Below are 13,989 nucleotides of genomic sequence, written 5' to 3'. Positions count from 1 at the left end.
AATGCCATACGGCTGAGCCTGACACGGTGAGCTGGTCCTGGAGAGAAGAGCGGTAGGGGCTGGGAGCCTCAACGACCCAACAATGTGGCCATGGGCACAAGCCTCGACTTCCCCGAGAGGAAGGTGGGACTACTGTCCCCTGTGCTCCCCACAGCCCCTCTCACAGGGCACCCCCTGGCCTGCGGCCAGCAGTGGCATAGAAGCAACCGGGTGGTTAGCACAGACTAAACACCACGCAGGGGGCTTTCCACGGCTCCCTAGGTGGGGGCTCTTATGCGCATTTTTCAGACAAGGAATCGGAAGCACAGAGACGCTAAGTAACTTACGCAGGGTCACCCAGGAAGAGACAGAGTGGGGTGGACTGGTGGACAGACCAACAGACAAGGATGGAGAACACGCCCCTGGTTGCTGGTGTCCAGCCAGAGGGGTGCAGGCTCAGAGGGTGAGAGGAAGGTCGAGATGGAGGAGGGGGAACTGAGTCAGAACCTGTGGCCAGGGGAGGCGGCCCCATTACTGCCGTCAACTGCAGCTGTAACAGCTCCTGTCACCGGACACCTGCTCCTGCAGCCCTGCACACCCACTGCTGGTCTCAATGGTATCGCCAGTTCAGGCCACTTTCATTCTTCCTCTCTCACACATCTCTCAGATCCCCCGGCGGTGCCCCTCCCCAGGTAAGTAGAGTCGTAGCGTGGTTTCCAGTGGTTCAGGGCCTTGCCCACGCTCCCACCAAGCCAAGAGTGGCTGAGTGGGTTCTTGAATCCAGTTCTTAGATATCCCTACCCTCTCCGTCCTCGACTTTGGAAGAGTCTCCAAGGACACCAGGGCACCACCAGCTGCTGGTGGGGGAGAGGGTGGGGCCAAAGCCTTGAGGGGTGGGGCCAAGAGAGGCAGGGCGGGGCCTGGCGGGCGGTGGCGGGCTGGACGGAGAAGATTGGATCCCAGTTGCCCGGGCAACAGGATTAATTAATTCCAACTCTGGCTCTGTCTGTGCCTTGGCTGGATGGGTGGTTTGGGCTCGCAGGTGTTTGTTTTGAAGGAAGGGGAGAGAAGCTGGAGGAGCCAGGGAGGCTGTGATCTCGGGGGCTAGCGAGGGACTGACACTCCCACACACAACGTTCACATGTAGCATCTCCACCCGCTACAGGAAGAGACGGGCTCCGGCATCCAGAGGCAATCTCGGACCTCCTCTCCCGAGGAGGCAGCGGCTCATCCCAGCCCAAACACCGCCTGGCTCAGACAGCAGACAACAGAGCCTGCAGTGTGCGCACACGTGCACACACACGCGTACAGACGGGGGAGAACACGGGCTCCATGGCGAGCGACTTGGGTTCAGATGCCAGCTTAGCTTTTTGAGTCTCAGCTTCCCCATCTGCAAAATGAGCAGCACTGCTCCCCTCAAAGGGTTCTTAGGAGAATTAGAAGGCTGTCCCCAGTGCAGAGGCACCTGAGGGGTCTCATCTATCCTGGGGTCAAGGAACGTTTTGCTGAGGGTGATCCTGGTGATCAAACTGCCTACGCAGCACCCAGAAGACAGCACTTTTGAGAAACTGGAACGAGGCCAGGAGACGGGATAATGGTATGTGAGAGGGACAGGGAGAGGGAGCCCAGAGGCAGGAGCCCCATGGCTGGGCCGAGTCCAACAGGTCCCAGAATCCAGGCTGATTCTGACTGGGACAATTACCAATCAAGTACCACAACTCTACAACGCTGCAAATCTATGGCCTCCTCACTTAAAAAGCCAGAATCACCTGTATCATAAATAACCCAATCTTCTGGATTTCAGCCCCAGGACAACAGGAAGCAGTGACATGCTAGGGAGCCCAGGACGACAGAAGGGTGAGGAATGAATTGGAGGCGGGGGAGAGCTGGCCTTTGAGGAGGCTGCTGCAATGCTCCAGGCTCTCGATGGTGACTCAATGTAGGTGAGGGCAGCGGGGTGGACAGGTGATGGGACAAGAACAGGACTTGGTGACCTACAGGATGAAGATGGGAGACCAGGGCTGGAGTTCGGGGATGACTTCCAGGTCCAGATGGGTGGCCGGATGACGGTAGTGCCCACCCTGGAACGGGGAGCCTCAGAGAAGGAGCAAATGGGCTGATATGCAGGAGGAGAGAGGAAGAGTCCTGCGTTGGACAAGTTGAGATTTCAGGGCCAGAGGGACACCCCAAAAGACATGTCCAGTCATCAGGTGGCCACACCCAATGCCCAACAGCCAGAGGCAGGGCACAGTGGAGGATGGAGACTTAGGCATCCCCGCACACGGCTGATAAGAGGAGCCAGGGAAGTGGAGGATCAGGCCAGGAGGATCACCCCTGAGGGACGGACACAGCTGGGAGCAGACGCTTGTGCCCAGGAGCCTGTCGCACGGCTGCACTTGGACCCAGACCACCTGGGTTCAAATCCCGGGCCCTTCACCTCACCAGCTGTGAGATCCTGGGTAAGTCATTTCACCTCTCTGAGCCTCAACTTCCCCACCTGTAAAATGGAAATAAAAGTAATACCTACCCCACAGGATATTATGAGGAGGGCTGTCCCCCCTGGACCACTCGGCTAAGCCCCAGAGACACAGGATCTCCAGGAACCAGCCCTTGCAGGAAGGGTGCAGGCCACCAACCTTTGTTGAGCACCTGCCATGTGGCAGGCACCTCACAGGGGTTATACACCACATGGAGTGGCAGTCAAGGAGGAAGGGCCTGGAGTCAGACGGCTCCCGGCTAAATCCTGGGTCCCTGACTTATGAACCGGGACTGGGGCAGGCTCCTTACCTCCCAGATCCTTGGCTTCTGTGAATGTGAAATGGGGTAATAAGGGTGTCTACCCAGAGCTCCCGGGATTGCTGTGAGGATGAAATATGAAAACACGTAGAGCATTTGTCACCTGCCTGGCACACAGCAAGCACTCAGCCAATCATCACTGTTGCCATTATCACAGCTGTTGTTACTCCTCCTCCCAACAGCCTGAGAAGGTGGATGGACGGATCCCCATGTAACCGATGGGAAGGACAAGGCCTCAACAACCCTAGTGTCCAGGACCTGGTCACAGGTTCCCCTTTCTCCCAGCCCCAGTGGCTCCCTAAGCCCAGGGCAGGGCCTCGGGAGACCGCCGGGGTCTGAACCCTGCCCTGGCCACTCCGACCTTAGTCACCTAGCCTCTCTGAGCCTTAGATTCCTCCCCTAAGAAATGAGGGTCCCATACCCGCACCATCGTCCGAGGACTGAGCAAGGCAATACGCAAACGGCATCCAGCCCAGGGAATGCACATAGCATGTGCTCAATAAATGACAGCAGTTATGATTCGTGATTGGATGCGAAGACCGGAAGGACTGAACGAATGCAGACAAGCGCTCGCAGTGGCGTCCCAGGTGTGATGCCCTCCCAGAGCCATGCAACCACACCCCCAGAGGGCTGCAGCCTGGGGACCTGCCCGCGGACGCTCCTGCCCTGGCATTCCTCCACCAGGCCGCCCCCCACCTGGGTGCCCCCCACCCTGCCACCCCCTGCAGCGAGCACACAGCCGTGCGTGCCCCCACCCAGCAGCCCCTCCCCCCCCACTCTACATCTGCTCTATTAGAGAAACTGGGGAGTGAGGAAAACAAAGACTTAACTTCTGAGCTAATCAGCCTGCCTCATACTAATCACCATCCTCCCGTGCATCAGGGCAGACCTCCTGGGGGAGGCGGAGGGGGAGCCTGGTCGCCAGGAATGACACCCCTTCCCCCAAAGCCTCAGACAGCCCAGTGATGGGGGCAGGGATCAGGCTTGGGCAGGTGGGCTGTCAAGGTGGGACTGGGTGGACGTGGCCAGGAGAAGGGGACACAGAGAATCCATTGGGCATAGAGCAGGGAATGCACCTGGGGAGGGGGGAGGAGGCGGGGGGATTCACTTGGGCAGGCTGCACCCTCCCAGGTTCCCCTACCAGGACCCCTGCCCCTTCCTGGGGGCAGCCTCAGGCTGCGGGGGAGGCCCCAGAGCAGGTGCCTCAGTAGGTGTCCAGCCCACGGCCTTGGCAGAGAGACGGACAGATGGACACTTTTAAGCTAGAAAATTGAGCAATGATCAGCGTGAAGCTTCTGAATCACGGCGTAGAGTGTGTGCATTTGTGTGTGTGTGCACGGGTGTCTCTGTGTGTTACATATGTTCACAAACGCACAGAGGGCTCAGGGCTGGGAGCCAGGAGGCCTGGCTTCAGTGCCCGGCTCGGCCCTGGGCAGCTCTCCACCCGTCTGAAATTCAGACTTTCCCATGACAGAGTCGGAGGGGATGTTTCCTAAGGTCGCTTATTCCTCAACCAATGCTTATTGAGCACCTACTGTGTACGCACCAGGCTCTGTGCTGGGGACACAGGTTCAGCTGTGAACGGACAGACAAGGTCCCAGTCCTCACGGCTTCCACTGTGGTGGACGAGCCAGGAAACAAGCCAGGGAGTCTCGCACGTAAGCTGGTCAACAGACCAGCGAAAGTGCCTGGCAGGGCATGGACCCTGCAGGATGTGGGCCAGTGTGGCCGGGACAGGGCCACTGTAGGCAGGGCTGTTGCTGCATTTCCTGGAAAAGGCCCCGCCCACCAATGAAATTTCAGATAATCTGAACTCACTGTGGATCCCAGTACAAATCTCTTCCCCACTCCGGGCCTCAGTTTCCCACTTGCAACAACGAGGGAGCAGGGTGAGACGGTATCCAGGGTTCATCCCAGCCCTCACACGCAAGGCTGCTCAGCTGCTTCTCCACTGTGCGTGCGTCTGTGGGTGTCCCAGCCCCGAGCCCGGCTGCACAGCGGACGCACCAGATGGACAGGTGTCCCCACTGATGAGGGAGGCTGGCAGTACATCCCTTCAGAGTCACCCTCTCCTAATCACAGGCTCCCAGGGGCACACACTGCCCTCTGCTGGCATGGGGCACCCCTTAAGCTGCCTCCCTCTCACCCTGCCACGGTACTGTTACCTTGTTTTACACATGGGGAGACTGAGGCTCAGCTAGGTCACGTGACTTAGTAAGCGACAAGCTAGGGACTCAAATCTGGCCTGATCCCAAGCTGCCACACCTACCATGTGCCAAGACCACCTTCCTGGACCACCGTCAAGGCTCAGACCGAGGGACCAGGCTGGCCCAGGCCCGGCCCAAGCACCACCCCCCACAGACTACCACAAGCATGCAACACAGCAAGGTGGCTGGGACAGCCCAGGGAGCCAGACGGCCCAGGTTCAAATCCCGATCACATCACTGACTCGCTGTGTGGCTGTGGGCAGGATCCTTAACCTCTCAGCGCCTTGGTTTCCCAATCTGTGAAATGGGCATAATGATATTTTGTGAGGATTTAATTTCTGTAAAGTTCTTAGAACAGTGCCTGGCACTTGGTAAGTGTTATGCAGATGTTGTTAAATAGAAAGAATAAATGACTCCCTTAGATTCTACAGGCCGCCTGAGAACTGGGTCCCACAGAGGGTTAAGGGTAGAGCTGACACTCAGACCCTGAGCCCAGGTCTCTCCCGACAGCAGCGAGGTGCCTCCAACTCAAGCGAGAGAACGAAGGAGTCCTGGGACTGACCAGACTCAGGCCCCAGCGGGTGACGGTGCAGGCTGGGCGCCAGGCCTCCGGACCCTGCCCCAGACTCCCGTACCTCCTCCTTCCGTGGTTGTCACTCACCCGCCCTCCCCCACCCCCAGCTCCAGAGGGCATCAGGCACTCCTGTGCCATTCAGGGGCCCTGGGCAGCCAGGTGGTGAAGCAGCTCCCCTTGGCACTGATGGCCCAAGGCCCACTGGTCCTGGGACCCAGAGAGTGGGGATGGCACGGGGCAGCGGGGCCCCCCAGCATGCTGCTCCAGGGACAGCCAAGGGCTTCCCGGCCCAGGCCCCAGGGAGTCCCACAGGCAGGAATCCCATCCGGAATGGGGGTCCCACCTAAAACCCTCAGCCCAGAGCTGCAAGGGGAGCCCCGACGTCCACACTCAGCCCCGGCAGCAGACGCCCACAAACAAGCCCACTCGTCACAGGGCGGCCCGTGTGGGTCAGAGGGGTGAGGGTTTGAAGCCGTGCACTACTGGTGAAAGTGGAAAAACTGTGACCAACCCAGCCGTCCACAACACAGACACAGCCATGCGAGGAGACCCCAGGCCGAGGTGGATGAGGATGGGCCCCGTTGTGCCCTGAGGGGAGGCGCCTGGAGAGCGGAGTCAGGGCCTCCCGGGTAGAGGCCATGAAGCAAATCCCATGGGGAAGAAAACATGCCATACAGGTATCCGCCGGTGCCCAGAAACATGCGGAAGGGCCCCCAGCGACAGGGAAGGGGCAGCAGCCTCTCCCTCTCTATTTTACACACAGAGAGCATGTGTCAGGCCCCCAGTTAGAAAGGGGGTGCACACCCTCCAACACACAACAAACACACAAAACCACCCGGGGCACATGTGCTCACACCCACGCACACCCGGCTTCGGTCCATCCACCTCCCTCAGGTGGCTGAGGGAGGGACACGAAGGCTGCCATAAACAGACAGGGCCAGGCTGTTTGCAGGGGCGGCACAGGCCAGAGGGTGGGCAGAAGGAGACAGAGAGGGAGACAGAGGCAGAGCTAAGAAAGCTCAGCCCAGGCCCCGGGTGACCCTGTCCAGACAGAGCCACTTCATCCTGGCCCAGGGGCCATGGAAAGTGAGAGTGCCTAAGCTAGAAGCTACCAGAACACATTCTACTTTCAGCCCAGCCAGTCAGGGGAGGGTAACCCTGGGCCAGGACCCCTCTGGGCATCACCATGCCAGTGAGCACAGACCCTGCTGGCTGGGACTCTCCAGTGCTCTGGGGTCCTGATGCCCCAGACCTCCCTGGTGGCACAGTAGTTAAGAATCTGCCTGCCAACACAGGGGACACCGGTTCGATCCCTGGTCTGGGAAGATCCCACATGCCACCGAGCAACTAAGCCCATGCGCCACAACCACTGAGCCTGTGCTCTAGAGCCCGCGAGCCACAAGTACTGAGCCCATGCGCCACAACTACTGAGCCCATGTGCCACAACGACTGAGCCCGCACGCCTAGAGCCCATGCTCCGCAACAAGAGAAGCCACCGCAATGAGAAGCCCACGCACCGCAACTAAGAGGAGCCCCCGCTCTCTGCAGCTAGAGAAAGCCCGCGTGCAGCAACAAAGACCCAATGCAGCCAAAAATAAAATAAAATTAATTAATTTTTTTAAAAAAAGCCCAGCTCCCAACCCTCCCCGGGTCCCTCGGCATCTGTAGCTGCCCTGGAGGCCCAGATGGTCCCCAAGGACAGCCCCCACCCCAAGCTCCCTCCTGAATCCAGGACAGAGCTTCTGGGTCAGCTGCCATCTCAACCAGGCTGGGAACTCCGCCTCCAAAGCCCCTTCCCTGCCAGCAACCTCAGCACCAAATCAGAGAGGGGAAGAGCAGAGCAGTTACAGGAGACAGTAGGTACCAACACGCATCTGTACAGAGGGAGCAGATGGGTGCTGCCTTCCTGTATCCTCTCACTTAATCCTCATGAAGGCCCTTGATCCCATTTTATAGATGAAGACACGGAGGTTCAGAAGATGCTTTGCTCAGAGCCAGGCAGCAAGGGGATGAATGAGCTGGAATGGAACCCACACTGCTCCGAAATTCACTGGCTCTTTCCACAGCACCTTGTTCCGCAGGCACTGGGGAGAGTGGGAAGAGCCACAGCGGCAGACGGCCCCACACTTCCTGGCCCAGCACCCCAGGCTTTGGGATTCCGTAAGCCACAGCCTGTCCTCAACAGCCTAAAAGGTGGTGGCTGGAAAGGCCGTGGAGCCCTGCCTGCCTGCTCCCACCACCAGAAGCAGAGTCAGTATTGAGCGCTCACTGTGTGCCAGGTGCAGTGCCAGGCACTTTACAGTTTCCACCTTATGAGGTGGGCACTATGTTTACTCCCATTCTATAGTTGAGGATACTGAGGCACTTGTTACAGGCAGAATCAGGAGTTGACCCCAGGCCTGGGCCCACATGCTTGACCACTGTGTCACCCCCTTTTACAGCCCCAGGAGTTTCTCTGCTCTGACCCGCTGTCCCCAACCCAGCACCCCAGAGTGTCTGGCAGAGGCAGGACAGGCCTTGCTCCCCCAGGCTCTGCCTGGCTCCAGGGCCCCTGAGCCACCATCGTCTGGGGTACCTGTTCTGCTTTGCTGACCCCTCTCTGTGGTCTGTCTCTTGCTAGGATGCTCGGGGTCCTTGGCAGGCCCCAACTCCACCGTTGAGGGCCAGAGAGAGTGAGGGACTTGGCAGGGTCACACAGCAAGTTGGAGGCAAGAAGGAGCCCTTGTGTCCACCTTACAGCTCAGCCCAGAGTCTGCCCTCCCTCCTGTGCCGGTAAAGATTGAAGCTGGGTTAGTTGAGCTGTGACCCCAGGTGGAGGCAGGGGGTAGGGGAATGGGCCTTCGTCAGCTTCTGGAACTCCTCAGGCCTCACTAACCCGTGCAGCCCCCAACAGCCCTGTGGGCCTACTGTCTACAGGTACTCCTCCCTCCAAGCCTATCTCATCCCATCCCCTCCAGGTGCCCAGCAGTGTCCCCATTTCACAGATGAGCAAACTGAGATTCAGGTGCACCTGACCACTCAGAATCAGGATCTAACCCACCGGGCCTTCCTTCCAACCACAGAACGGGCCCTCCTGTAGGTGCTGCCTTGAATCCAACCCCTTCCCAGTCCTCAGGGACTGCCTCTTCCAGGAAGGCTTCCCAGAACTCAGGGAGACTCCACTCAGTGGGACCATCCTCTCCTCCTACATTCAGAAAGCAGATGGAGCCCAGAACACCCACAGTGCCTCTGCCCTCAGACTGGGACTCCTGGGAGTCGAGGCTCTATCTCCCCTCAGACTGGGCACTCCCTGGGGTCAGGCTGTGTCTCCCTCAAACAAGGATCCTGATGGCTCGGTCTCTCCGAACCTCCCTTAACACCTGGGGCTCCCTCAGGACAGAGCGACATTCTCTCCTTCCTTCAGACCAGGAGTCATGAGAGTGGGACTCCCACGCCCCTCCTCCTGCACCTCCATCCACACAGCCCCCCCGCCCAAGACTCTGCCCCAGGCAGGACCCCAGGCCACACCCCAGCCCCCTCCTCTCACTCCCTCCTGGCCCTCCTCCAGGCCTGGCCCGTACCAGGCAGGCTACCCCCGCCCCGGCCCTGTCCATGAATCCCACCTCTGTTGGGCACCACAAACCCCCCTTTCTCCTCCCCAAACAAATGGGGTCTTGACTGAGACACTGGGATAACCGCACACAAGGCCAGATCTATTCCAGGGGCTAGTGAGGCTGCCAGCAGTTGGGGTGGGGGGAGCCAGGCTGGTGGGAGCGGTCTGCCCATCCGCAACCCCTCAAGGTCCAGCCTCTGAAATCGGGGCCACTCTAAGCTCCATCCTGGTGGGGCTGAGACCAATAGCTCACTCCCTGGGTAACCCCAGAGCAGACCCATCCCGGGCACCTCCATCACTCTCTCCCCTCTTATGAGACAGAGCAGACAGGAGCCTCCGAGCCTAGGTCCAAATCCCTGCTCTGTGCCCCATGGAGAATTTCCCCAAGCCTGAGTCTGGTCATTTGTAAAATGGGCATAACGAATATACTCTGCAGGGGCTGCTGTGACTGTGAAAGGGGATACAAATAAGAATGGCTCTGGTGCATAGTAGGTGCTCAACTAAAACCTTCTCTCTCCTCTCTGATCTTCTCTCTTTCTTTAAGGGAGGTGGGGGTGGGGTAGGACAAGAGAGCCCAGGCTGCTAGGGCAGAGAATGGCCTGTCCCAAGCACTTAAAATGTCCCCCATTTAGAAGTCAAAATCTCAAATCCCTCAGGGCCGGCAGTGAGGCCCCCGGGACCAGGGTGATTCACCAGATGCTGTTCTTTCCACCTGGGGAGGGGGACTTGAAGCCAAGGCTGCAAATCAAAGGTCAAAGCCCACTGCCTCCCAGAAGCCAGCCCAGATCAGCCAAGATAGTATCCCCCTTTTATAGACATGTAAACTGAGACACAGAGTGGTTAAGTAATTTGCCTAAGGCCACACAGGTAGTGAGCAGCTGAACTCATTTCTTTTGACAATTCTGGCTGCTAACATAAGGTTTTCCTTCAGGCAGGAGTCTTCCCTACTTAAAAGCCTTTCTGTGATTCTGCCTCTGTGTTCAGAGTAAAGTCTAAACTCTCTAACCTAAAATGCAAAGCTCCCCGGCAAGGCGGTGTAGCGCAGCAGGAAAAGCACTTGACCCGTAACCAGCCCAATCTGGGGTCAAATGCCAGGTCTGCCACCTACTTCCAGCTGCGTGTTCACAGGCAGTTTACCAAGCTTCCCTAGAGCCACTTTCCATATGTGTAAAATGGGAATGATGAGATGACTTCCCAGGGTAGCTGGCAGGGTTAGCCCACGCCTTCACCACATATTTACTGAGCATTTACTATGTGCCAGACCCCATTCAAGGCCCTTAGGATGGAGCAGGGAACAAGATGGAAAAAGCTCCTGCCTTCACAGAGCTGATACTCTAAGCTCTCACGGTAGGAGGGTGGATAATAAGCAAATAAACAAAATAGCATAGGTTGTGGTAGGGGCTAGAAGGAAACAAAGAGAGAGGGAAGAATGAGAGCAATGAACAGTGTGGTCAGGGAGGGCCTCCCTGAGGAGGTGACAATGAGACAGAACAGGAGACAGCCACGCCCGCCACAAGCCTGCGGAGCAACAACAGGCACAGAAGGAACGGCCACTCCTGTAGAAGGAACAGCAAGTGCAAAGGCTGGGGAATTCAATGACACCTGGAGCATGTGGGAAAATGCCTGGCCCGTAGCAGAAAATCAGTAAACAGCAGGTACTGGTATTACTGCTACAAGCCCCTTAAGCTCCTTGCATCTTGCTTTCTTTCCTCTTCTGGAAAATGAGATGCTGTGCGGATTCAAGGGAATCCTAGGTCTCTTCCACTTACACGAATTCATTTAAAGTACCCCTTGTTCTTGGGACTTCCCTGGTGGCGCAGTGGTGAAGAATCCGCTTGCCAATGCAGGGGACACGAGTTTGAGCCCTGGTCCGGGAAGATCCCACATGCCATGGAGCAGCTAAGCCCATGAGCCACAACTACTAAGCCTGCGCTCTAGAGCCCGCGAGCCATAACTACTGAAGCCCGCGCACCCAAAGCCCATGCTCTGCAACAAGAGAAGCCACCGCAATGAGAAGCCCGTGCACCACAACAAAGAGTATGCCCGCTCGCCACAACTAGAGAAAGCCTGCGCACAGCAACGAAGACCCAATGCAGCCAAAAATAAATTAATTCGTTATTTTTTTTAATTTTAAAATAAAATTAAAATCTAACTTAAAATATATATATATATATATAATTAAAAAAACAAAGTAACCCTTGTTCCATTATTATTCCTCCCATTTTGCAGGTGGGGACACTGAAGCTCCCAAGATCCCACAGCCCATAAAGGGCAACATTAGGACGTGAGCCTGGGTCTTATAATCCCAAACTCTGTGCTCCTGCCAGCCTTCTGTGGTCTCACTGTACTTAAGAGTGCTCAGAACCTCCTTCTCTCTATCCCAAGACAGCTCTGTTAGAAAGTCTCTTGTGATGAACTGAGGTCTATGCCTGGTTGGTCCCACTTCTGCCATTTGGGACCACCCAGGACCGTTCTCTATCTCCTCTTACCCAAGTCAGCCAGAAAGGTGAGAAGGCTGACAGGTTAGAGAGAGCAGCTGCCGCTGCAGGAAACACCTCCCCAGGCACCAGGCCCAGTGCTTTAACTTCATTCCCCTGCCTCACATTGGTAAGGTGAGGTAAGGATTCTTATCATACCCATTATACAGATGAGGTCCAGGGACTTCCCTGGTGGTCCAGTGGTTAAGAATCCGTCTTGCAATGCAGGGGACACCGGTTTGATCCCTGGTCAGGGAACTAAAATCCCACATGCTGCGGGGCAACTAAGCCTGTGTGCCACAATTAGAGAGCCCTCGCACCGCAACTAATGACCCTGCATGCCGCAACTAGAGAGAAGCCTGCGCACTGCAACGAAGAGCTCACGTGCTACACCCAAAAATCTTGGGTGCCTCAGCTAAGACCCAATGCGGCCAAAAAGTATACAATTAAATATATATATGTATATATATATATATGTTTTTTTAATTATTAAAAATAAGAAACTGAGGTCCAGAAAGGTAGAGAAACGTGGCTAGGGCCATCCACCTAGACAGTGGCAGAGGCAGGATCTGAACTCAGATCTCTGTGACTCAAAAGACATCCTGCTTGTCACTCCACAAACCCCTAAAAAGTCCTCTTGGGATATCCTTTTCAGTCCCTTGCCTGGCTTGTCCCCTGGTGGTGCCAAGGTTGACAGGACAGACTTCCCCTGATACTCCCAGGGTACCACCAGCCAGGGCTGGCTGAGCTGGCAGAACACTGGGCCCTTGGGAGGAAGCCAGGAGGCTGGGGGCTCAGGCACAGCTCGGGGGACAAGGCCCACATGATTAAAGTACACACCCAGGCCCCTGACGCTAGCAGGCAGGGAGCACCGGACAGGGAGCCAGCCACACCTGGTTCCGTCCTGGCTCCACGACCAAGGTGCTGCGTGACCCTCCTCCCCTCCGATCCCCGCCTCCTGCTCCCTTGATGTCAGGTCAATACTTCCGCTGCTCAGTGAACACAGGAAAGGACAAAATGAGGCAGATCTCTGGTGAGAAGGTACCCTGTCCACCCCAGACATGTCAGAAAATCATTTTTTAAAGAAATTAACGATGACGGTGGTGGTTACCACTTACTGAGAGTCTACTAGGTGCCAGGAACCAGAGCATCCAGATATTATCCCAAGTGACAGCAACCTCGAGAGCATGTGCACCGTCTCCACTTTACAGAAGGGGAAACTGAGGCACAGAGTCACGCAGCTGTAAGTGACAGAGCCAGGATTCAAACCCAGAACTCTGTGCCCTTCCACGCTGCCTCCTACTGTTACCAAAATGAAGTGAATACCTGGGGACTGAGGGAAGAGAGACAACTCTGAACGGCGGGAGGCAGGGCGGGGGGGGGGGGGGGTGGAGTCCTGGGGGAGGAGTTAGGCCTGGTGAGTTGAATATTTGGGGAGGCAGGCACCCAGGATCAAATCCCAGGCCCAGCACATGTATGCTGTGTGACCTTGGGCAAGTCACTTCCCCTATCTGATACCTCAAAGGCAGGCATCAATGCCAGGCTTCCCAGAGCTCAGCAAACACGAAGGATGGGGACGAAGTCATTTGGGGACAAGGAGGGAACATGCGTCCAGATGGGGGGCTAGTACGCTCCAAGTCCCCAAGGAGGGAGAGGGCTCAAGGAACAGAGGCAGGAGAGCTTGGCCACGAAGTGGGAGGGAAGGACAGGCAACAGAAGGCCATGGGAGGAGGGATGCCAGTGGTGCGGCAGGGGCCCCAGTCTGGCCTGGACAGGGCAGGATGCGCAACGTGACTGGGGAGCACAGCTCAGACCCACCCAGTGTGCCTCACTGCCCCCACCAAAGAACCCTGCTTCAGCCTGTGCCAGCAATACCAGTAGCCCCTCCCCCATCACCCCCCACCCCATCCTCCATGGAGCACCCATCACCAGCCCTTCCCCAGGGAACCCCAACACCTTGGCAGCCACGGCCCCTCCACATGGGGACCACCACATCTTAGAAACGGCATCTCCCTCTCCTTAGCAACCACCAACAGCAAGCCCAGACAGCCAGCCTCCTCCCTGTTTCCTCCTCTCTCCATGGAGACCACAATGCCACAGAGGCAGCTCCCTCGCCAGGGCAACGGCAACCATCGTCACTCAGCGCCCCGCCTGGACAACAGCTCCCTCCACGTGGCCACCACCAACACAGCCACAGTGACAGTGACAGCCTCGGCCTCTCCTCTCCAGGGCAGCCACCAGCCCCAGCCTGGACAGCTCCTGCCAGCGGCCTGCCTGCCTGCCTGCCTGCCTGCGGCCTCCTAGTGTCAGACTGCTTCCCTGCCTCCTCCCAAATTCAATGACACTGGATCAGGCCTGGTACTG

At 57.2% G+C, this 13,989-nt stretch overlaps 1 protein-coding gene across 2 annotated transcripts in view; it reads right to left on the bottom strand.

Annotated features, from left to right (window-relative positions):
• The window catches only part of ELFN2 (extracellular leucine rich repeat and fibronectin type III domain containing 2), a 52,100-nt gene that overhangs the window by 28,686 nt on the left and 9,425 nt on the right, over positions 1 to 13,989 (bottom strand). The window lies entirely within an intron of this gene.

The sequence above is a fragment of the Phocoena sinus genome, chromosome 10, assembly GCF_008692025.1.
Source record: "Phocoena sinus isolate mPhoSin1 chromosome 10, mPhoSin1.pri, whole genome shotgun sequence".
In the NCBI taxonomy this organism is placed as follows: Eukaryota; Metazoa; Chordata; class Mammalia; order Artiodactyla; family Phocoenidae; genus Phocoena; species Phocoena sinus.
This window is presented reverse-complemented; position numbering and strand designations above follow the sequence as displayed.